We start from the raw sequence: 8,436 nt of genomic DNA, 5'->3' as shown, positions 1-8,436 counted from the left end.
ATTTGAAATTTAAGGAATAGTTCAACCTAAAAGGAAAATTCTGTCATCATTACCCTCACCCTCATGTCTTTCCAAACCAGTCTGACTTGCTGCAAAAGATTAGACATATTTTAAAAAGAAAGATCTGATATGTTTTTGCCCATACCAGTGTTATTTTAGTATCGTTGAGATACTACTTTAGTTTGTGTTAATATTTAGAATTTTGAGTATTTATTTGTATTTTTTTGAGTTTCCAATTTAATGTTGATTAGTTTTAGCAGTTTTGTTGTGGGGTTTTTGTCTTCATTTTTATTACTTTTTTTTTTTTTTTATCTTTTCAAATATGTCTATATAATTTGTTTGATATTATTTTAGTTTTAGTTATTTTAGTACATCAGGTTAAACTAAATAAAATTAAGAAATGTTGCATTGGCAACTAACTGAAATAAAATCAGATTTTATCATTTTTTTTTTTTTGATGATGATTTTAGTTTTAGTTAACTTTTTAGTTGACTTTATGAACCTGGCATATATGAAAGTTGATGGGGTCTAAAATATCATTTGACATTTATTTATTTATTTATTGAAGACAGGAAGTCTTACAGATTTGGAATTACATGAGGGTGAGTAAATTATGACACCATTTTCATTTTGCTTTGACTATCCCTTTAATAATAATAAAAAAAGGCTAAAAATCATACTTGCTATTTCCCAAGCTTGATCTGGACCAGAGAGTCAGCTAAGTTTCAATGATGAGATCACCACTGTGATGAGGGGCACAGTTGGTTCTCTGTTTCAGTTCATAGTCAATAAGCTCAATATTATTGTGCCAAAAGTTGGAACAGCTTGGCAATGAGTGAAAGAGATAAGATAGGAGAAATTATTTGTCAGGGGTAGGATGGAGAAGATGGTATGGGAGAGAGAAAGTGGGCTGAAGTAGTTTGGGGTAGATGGGAAGGGAGGGGGCAGAAACCTACAAATAGCCACAGATGAGCATGCCATGCGCTCATTCTATCTCTGTCCTCTCCGGAGGGTGTTTGTATTCATCTGGTCTGTCCTTCTTGTGCTCCAACATGAGCCACTACGCCTCTTCCTCGCCCTCTTCATCATACCGTCGAATGTTTGGTGGTCCTGGCTACCTGACACCACCAATGTCCCGTGCAATGTTCGGCCGAGCCTCCACCGGGGGGACCGGTAGTTCTCGGGTCAGCTCCAGAGTCTACGAGGTCAGCAAATCCTCCACTTCCTCTCCTGGATTCTCCAATTATCGAGCTTCATCCTACAGTATGCCCAACTTGTCTGCGGGCTATACCCGCTCCTATGGTGGCATGGGTGAAACGCTGGACTTCAACCTGGCTGACGCGCTCAATCAGGAGTTTCTCCAAACACGCACCAGTGAGAAAGCTGAACTTCAGCACCTAAACGACCGATTTGCCAACTACATTGAGAAGGTCCGCATGCTGGAGCACCAGAACCAGGTGCTGGTGATTGAGGTGGAGCGCTTGAGGGGGCGGGAGCCCACACGGATCGCTGACCTGTATGAGGATGAGATGAGGGAGCTGAGAAGAGAGATCGAAGTGGTCACCAGTCATAGATCACGTGTGGAGGTGGAGCGGGATAACTTGGCAGATGACCTGCAGAAACTGAAGCTCAGGTGAGATGCATGAAGCATGAATCTCTACTGGAAGAAACATCTTAAACTAGCCTAAATTGGTTTGACAGCCTAGTTGGGGTTGTCTGGCTTGTTTTAGATGGGTCTTAGGCTCTTTCCAGGTGGTCAGGCTATGAGAAATTTGTTGCTGACACTCTTAAATATAAAGGTTCAAAACAGATTTTTTGCAGTGATGATGTCACAGAAGAGCCATTTTGTCTTCCCCAAAGAATCTTTCAGTCAACATCTCTTAAAATAAATTTTTTTTTCTTAGTGATAGAACATTTTAATAATCTAAAGAACCTTTTCCACTTCATGGAACCATCAATGCCAATAAAGAACCTTTATATTTAAGACTTTTGGACAGGGAGTCCAAAAAGATCATCTGAAGAACATCTTGGCCAGGCCAGCAAACCAGCTTATTGAAACTTTTTCTGCATGATACAAAAGAAAGAGGGGCTTAAAGGAGTACACTTGGAAACAGATATTATTTGATTATTCAAAAATACATGCAAATTTTATTCATGTATTCTTTGTGGTACTGAAGCTGTCAACCCACTCTTGAGTTTCATATTTAGAAACACACAGTACATTACATAACAATCCAGAGACATTCAGTGCCAACAGGGGAATGCACATAATCTCTCCCCATAGCAAACACCTCACACACATTCAGCTGTCCCAGACAGTGAAGATAACACAATCTGAGAGAAAAACAAACATCGCATTCACACATAACACAACGTGAAGTCTATATCACAGCAACAGGAGCACTTGTTACTCTTGTGAGCTATTTAACAAATGGAGGAGAGAAAAGTGACCAGTTAAAATGAAACGTGTTTCATGTATTGAAAATATTGCTTTATAGCCATTTCTTTATTGAATGAGTAAAGGTTCTGCTATATTAAAAGCATGTACTGGTAATTTATTTCATTAAGTGTCTTTTGGAAAGTTTGGAAAAAAATTACTTTGTCCAGAATAGTATGGTGGCCCAGTACAACAAAATCTCCACAACAACACAACGGAAACAAGTCACAACATAATGAAATTACCACAACCTAAAGGAAACAAGTGCAACACAAAAGAAAAAAGCCACAACACAACAGAAACAAATCACAACACAACAAAATTAGCACAACACAATGGAAACAAGCCACAACACAAAAGAAAAAAGCCATAACATAACAGAAACAAGCCGCAACGCAACGGAAACAAGCCACAACATAACGAAATTACCACAACCTAAAGGAAACATGCACAACACAATGGAAACAAACCACAACACAACAGAAACAAGCCACAATACAACAGAAACAAATCACAACACAACAATATTCGCACAACACAACAGAAACAAGCCATGACATAACAAAATTAACACAACACCACAGCAAGAAGCCGCAGCACAACAGAAACAAATCACAACACAACAAAATTAGCACAACCCAATGGAAACAAGCCGTAACACAACAGAAAGAAGCCACAACGTAACAAAATTAACACAACATGACAGCAAGAAGCCGCAAAACAACGAAATTAGCACAACACAATGGAAATAAGCCTCAACACAATGGAAACAAGCTACAACACAACGAAATTAACAACACAATGGAAGCAAGCTACGAAATTAGCACAACACAACAAAATTAGTTCTATGCGTTGTATTGTGACGATTTCGTTGTGTTATGGAGATTTTGTTGCATTGTGCACTACTGGACCACTGTAGGGACAGTCTTCTCAATATGGACAATAAAAGCAGTTGGAAAGGAAGATCATTTATATAATCAGTTTGATAGACCACTGAGAGACCTCTGGGCACAGGTGTTTCAGGGTCACTGGAGAGTTCTAATGTGTTCTTTATTTAATGCTGAAAAGAGTTTCAAATTGCCTGTCTCTGTAGTAACCAAGCTAAGAAATGATTAAACATGACTTCATCTGGTCTACTAACCAATTATGAGCAAAATAAAATGCTATATCAGGTCTAGAGAGGTTATTAAAGGCTTAAGGAAACCGCCTTTATAAAGGAAGCTATTGTCTTTTCAAGCATGTTGTTTACAATAGTCTAGCTTTACTTCCTATTCAGGAGTTAGTCACCCTAAATGTGCTGGCCCCACTCCATCTTCCAGCGGGAAAAGCTTTGTGTGAGGTTGCTGTAAACCCTCAGTCTATAAAAGGAAAGGAAATAGGCTGGCTGTAATAAATATGAGATACATAACTCCCTTCTCCCATTCTCCCTCTTCTTCTCGCTAGGCTTCAGGAGGAGATTGCACTGAGGGAAGAGGCAGACAATAATCTGGCCGCTTTCAGAGCGGTGAGTCCCCTAAAACACAAATCCCCCTCTCTTGAATTCCATTCCATTTTATTTTGTCTTTAGTAATGAATAATAAAATGTGGCTTAGTTTTATTTTGATATTACATCCAATTTCAGGATGTGGATGCTGCCACTTTTGCCCGCCTGGATCTGGAAAGACGTATAGAGACTCTCCAAGAAGAGATTGCCTTCCTTAAGAAGATCCATGAAGAGGTTAGCACATTTAAGGACGTTTCATTTTTATTGTGTGCCAATAATTATTTCTAAGGCTGATTCATGAGACAATCAGTGAGTCAGATAGTCATTGTCAAGTCTTGTACAAACTCAAAATGATTCATTTTAATATTTAGATTTGAAAATTCAGTTCATTTTAGTGAATCAGTGTGTTAGACAGCTCCTGCAAGTTAATCTCTAGAAATATTTTGTAACATCAGATATGTATTTACTGTCACTTTTTCTCAGTTTAGTTCATAAATAAATTGCATTACTAAGTAAAAGTAATTACTTCTTCCAAAATAAAAGAAACATTACTGTCCCCAAACTTTTTAATGCTCCTCTGCTTTTTTGTATTATGTACATAAATGTTTTTACATTGTACTTACATTTTAAAAATACATTAATGTAATTACATCCATAATTATACTGTTGACCCAACCCCACCCCTAAACCCACTCTTAAACCCTACCATACCATGAAACCCATTCCTAACCTTAACTGTATTCCATCTCAGTAACAACAAAAGTGTTTAGAACACAGTAAATACATTTATACCGCACAATTATATTTACATAGTAGCACAGTAGTTAAAGATGCCTAAGATAAAGTGGGGTTTAGTTAGTAATGTGTAGTGTAGTGTAGATCCCCCCCCCCCCAAAAAAAAGAAGTAGCTTCACTGTAGTTTTCAATTGCAAGTAGCTTAATGCTTTGAAAGCTAGAGTTTCAAAGTAGCTTCCCCAACACTGCTGAGCTGAGTGAATCTCATCTCAGAGCTCTATTATAGAGCTGCATCTGTTCCTGGAGATTACACAGCTACTTTAAAACAGCATGACAAGCCTCTGTTTCAGGGCCAGCTGTGTGTGGATGTTTGAGATTAGTTCTGCCACTAGTCCTATCAGCAATGCCATGCTGCTTTATTAAAACAAGCACAAACATATACACACAAGCTTTTTCTTTCTCTCTGTGTAGGAAATTCGTGAGTTGCAGGCCCAGATGCAAGAGACTCAAGTCCAAATCCAGATGGACATGTCCAAACCGGACCTGACTGCTGCCCTGAGGGATATCCGTGCTCAGTATGAGGGCATCGCTGCAAAGAATATCGCAGAGGCTGAGGATTGGTACAAGTCAAAGGTGAGACAGAAGACAGCAAAAAAAGAACCTATTGATTTTGCATTTTCACCATTAGGTATCACAGCTGCATTTTATACATTCCCCTATGCACCTGACTTAAGATACCTGTCAGGGTCTTGTCTCTGGCAACGTATCCCCAAAGTGTCTCAAGCAACGCTAATAAATTTATACTCTTGTATGTCTTTCGGTTTCGACTCATTGACCATAAGTCCCGCTGATCAGAGTTTATTTGGCTCACTTTTGTGTGTACATTGCCAAAATAATCCACGAGTTGAAGAAGCGGCACGACTGGTCTTCAACGAGCGCAAAAGAGCCCATGTCATAGCTCTTTATCTCCTTGCACTGGCTACCAGTTGCTGGTCGCATCAAGTTCAAGACATTGATGCTTGCATATAGAACAACCACAGGCTCAGCACCTGCTTCCACTCACTATTACAAATCTACATCTCCTCCAGAAGTCTGAGATCCGCTAGTGAGCGGCACCTCATGGTACCATCACAGAGAGGCTCAAAATGACTCTCCAGAACATTCTCATTCACTGTTCCTGGCTGGTGAAAGGATCTTCCCACCCCTATCCAGAATGCTGAATCCCTGACAATTTTCAAGCAACAGCTGAAAACTCATCTTTCTAAGCTACTTGACTTAATCCTAAATTTAAAAAAAAACTTTGTCTTTCTCTTTATTCCTTCCTTCCCTTTCTATCTTATACTTATTTGAACAATGCCTGAAACTTGGTATTATGAGCACTTCCTGTGTCTGCTTGCCTCTTTAAGAAGAATCGCTTTATGTATTCCCCAATTGTAAGTCGCTTTGGATAAATCAGTCAGGCCTATGATCAATAAGAGTCGAAAAAGAAATACAAAACCTGCTTTAATTGAAAGAAGTAGTTGAAAAAAGATTGAATGCAACATTTGGTCTTAAGATTGAATACCAAGAAATGTATAAGCAATTTTTTGAAAGCAGTTTAGCTTTCACTGGGAAAGTAGCTTCCATAACACTGGTGAACTGAGTGAGATAACTGAAAGGAAAACCTGTTGATTGATGTATTTTCACCATCAGGTGTCAGATCTTAACCAGGCAGTGAGCAAGAACAACGAGGCTCTCAAACAATCCAAGCTGGATTCCATGGAGTACAGACACCAGATCCAGTCCTACACCTGTGAGATCGACTCCCTCAAGGGCACCGTATGTCTATCTGTTCTGTCTGATGTGGACATACATGTTCTTTGTCTTTCTCCATGTGGCATTCATCTCTTTGTCTCTCACTCTGTAGAATGAGTCTCTCATGAGGCAGATGAGAGATATGGAGGATCGCCACGGTCGTGAGGCCGGTGCTTTCCAGGACAACATTGCCAGGCTGGAGGCAGAGATTGCCAACATGAAGGACGAGATGGCACGTCACCTGCGAGAATATCAAGACCTGCTCAATGTTAAGATGGCCCTGGATGTGGAGATCGCCACTTACAGGAAGCTGCTGGAAGGAGAGGAGAGCAGGTACAAAGGAAATGAAAAAGATTTGTCCTCCTTGTTTTTAACATTCTCCACCCTTTCTGATTATTCTGATGGCTTTTTATTACTTTTTACTTTTCTTCCTCTCTCACTTTAAAGGATTGTGATGCCCATGCAGTCATATTCCACCATAGGCTTTAGAGGTAAGATGAAAACCTTGTGATATACTGGTACTAAAAATGTTGTAGATGCATTTCCTCAGATGCTACCTGCACAGGTTCCTGCTATTTGTGTCTTGTGAATAATTTAAAATGAAATAAAACATGAGGTAAACCGTGATTTAAATCAAAGTCAAAAGCAGGTAGTATAATTTAATGTTAATATTTATATTTGGGGTTGGTAATTTTTTTGAAAGTAATACATTTTATTCAGCAGATGCACATATTTGTTTGGTTTCTAATATATATATATATATATATATATATATTCAAATAAATGCTAGTCTTTTAATCATTCTGTTCATCAAAGAATCCTAAAACTGCATCCTCAAAAAAAAAAAAAAAAAAAAAAAGAAGTATAAAGGTTTCCACGAAAATATCAAGTCAAGTCACCTTTATTTATATAGTGCTTTTAACAATACAAATTGTGTCAAAGCACTTAACAGTATCAAATTGGAGGATAGAGTGTCAGTAATGTATAATAATAAGATTAAACACTCAATTTTCAGTTAAAGGCATTTCATTATTGAATTCAGAGATGTCATTGTCTAGCTCAGTTTAGTTTAAACAGTATCTGTGAAATCAAATTGACGATAATCGCTAGAAATTAAGTGTCCCCAACTGAGCAAGCCAGAGACGACAGCAGCAAGGAACCAAAACTCCCTCTGAGACAGAATGGAGAAAAAAACCTTGTGAGAAACCAGGCTCAGTCGGGGGGCCAGTTCTCCTCTGGCCAGGATATTGTTGTTTATTTATTGATTTAAATAAAATTTTAAATGTATAAATGTATTATATTTCTATTTTTATATTGTTGCAATTTCTAACAATAATAGTATTATGTAGTTAGGTATTTTATTATATTTTTAGTTATTTTCTTTTATTTTTAGTATTAAGCAGAACTCTTTTCTACATAAGTAATAATGAGTAATGTTGGTAACACTTTGTAATAAGGTTTCTTCTGTTAACATTAACTAACAATGAAACATGCATCTAAAATGTTTATTAATCTCAGTTAATGTTAATTTCAACATTTTATACATTACTAAAATCAAAAGTTGTATCTGTTAATGGAACTGAGATAACGTAAAAAAAAGTTTTAAAAGATTAAGACATGTATTCCACATTTTTAATGTTAGTTAAAGCTTTAACTAATGTTTACTAATATAGGACCTTAATGTAAGGTATTACTAAAGTCTATGCATGTAAAATGTATGTTACTAAAATGGTAGTGTGTATATATATATATATATATATATATATATATTTTTTTTTTATTAAATATAATTTTCAACAGAGACGAGTCCAGAGCACCAACAGAGAGCATCTGAAATGCACTCAAAGAAAACCGTCCTGATCAAGACCATTGAGACGCGTGATGGGGAGGTGTGATACGCGCACACACACACACACACACACACACACACAGGTCAGCTAGGGACTCTCCATAGGCGTAATGGTTTTTATACTGTACAAACCGTATT

General features: G+C 37.6%; 1 pseudogene across 1 annotated transcript in view; it reads left to right on the top strand.

Annotated features, from left to right (window-relative positions):
• Nucleotides 1–974: 974 nt before the first annotated feature.
• The window catches only part of LOC306844900 (desmin-like), an 8,367-nt pseudogene continuing 905 nt past the window's right edge, over nt 975–8,436 (top strand). The window contains exons 1-8 of the transcript in view: nt 975–1,633; nt 3,881–3,941; nt 4,059–4,154; nt 5,127–5,288; nt 6,348–6,473; nt 6,562–6,782; nt 6,897–6,940; nt 8,250–8,338. The product of the transcript in view is annotated as a desmin-like (transcript). The remainder of the gene's footprint in view (nt 1,634–3,880; nt 3,942–4,058; nt 4,155–5,126; nt 5,289–6,347; nt 6,474–6,561; nt 6,783–6,896; nt 6,941–8,249; nt 8,339–8,436) is intronic.

Source organism: Barbus barbus, assembly GCF_936440315.1.
Source record: "Barbus barbus genome assembly, chromosome: 25".
Classification (NCBI taxonomy): Eukaryota; Metazoa; Chordata; class Actinopteri; order Cypriniformes; family Cyprinidae; genus Barbus; species Barbus barbus.
This window is presented reverse-complemented; position numbering and strand designations above follow the sequence as displayed.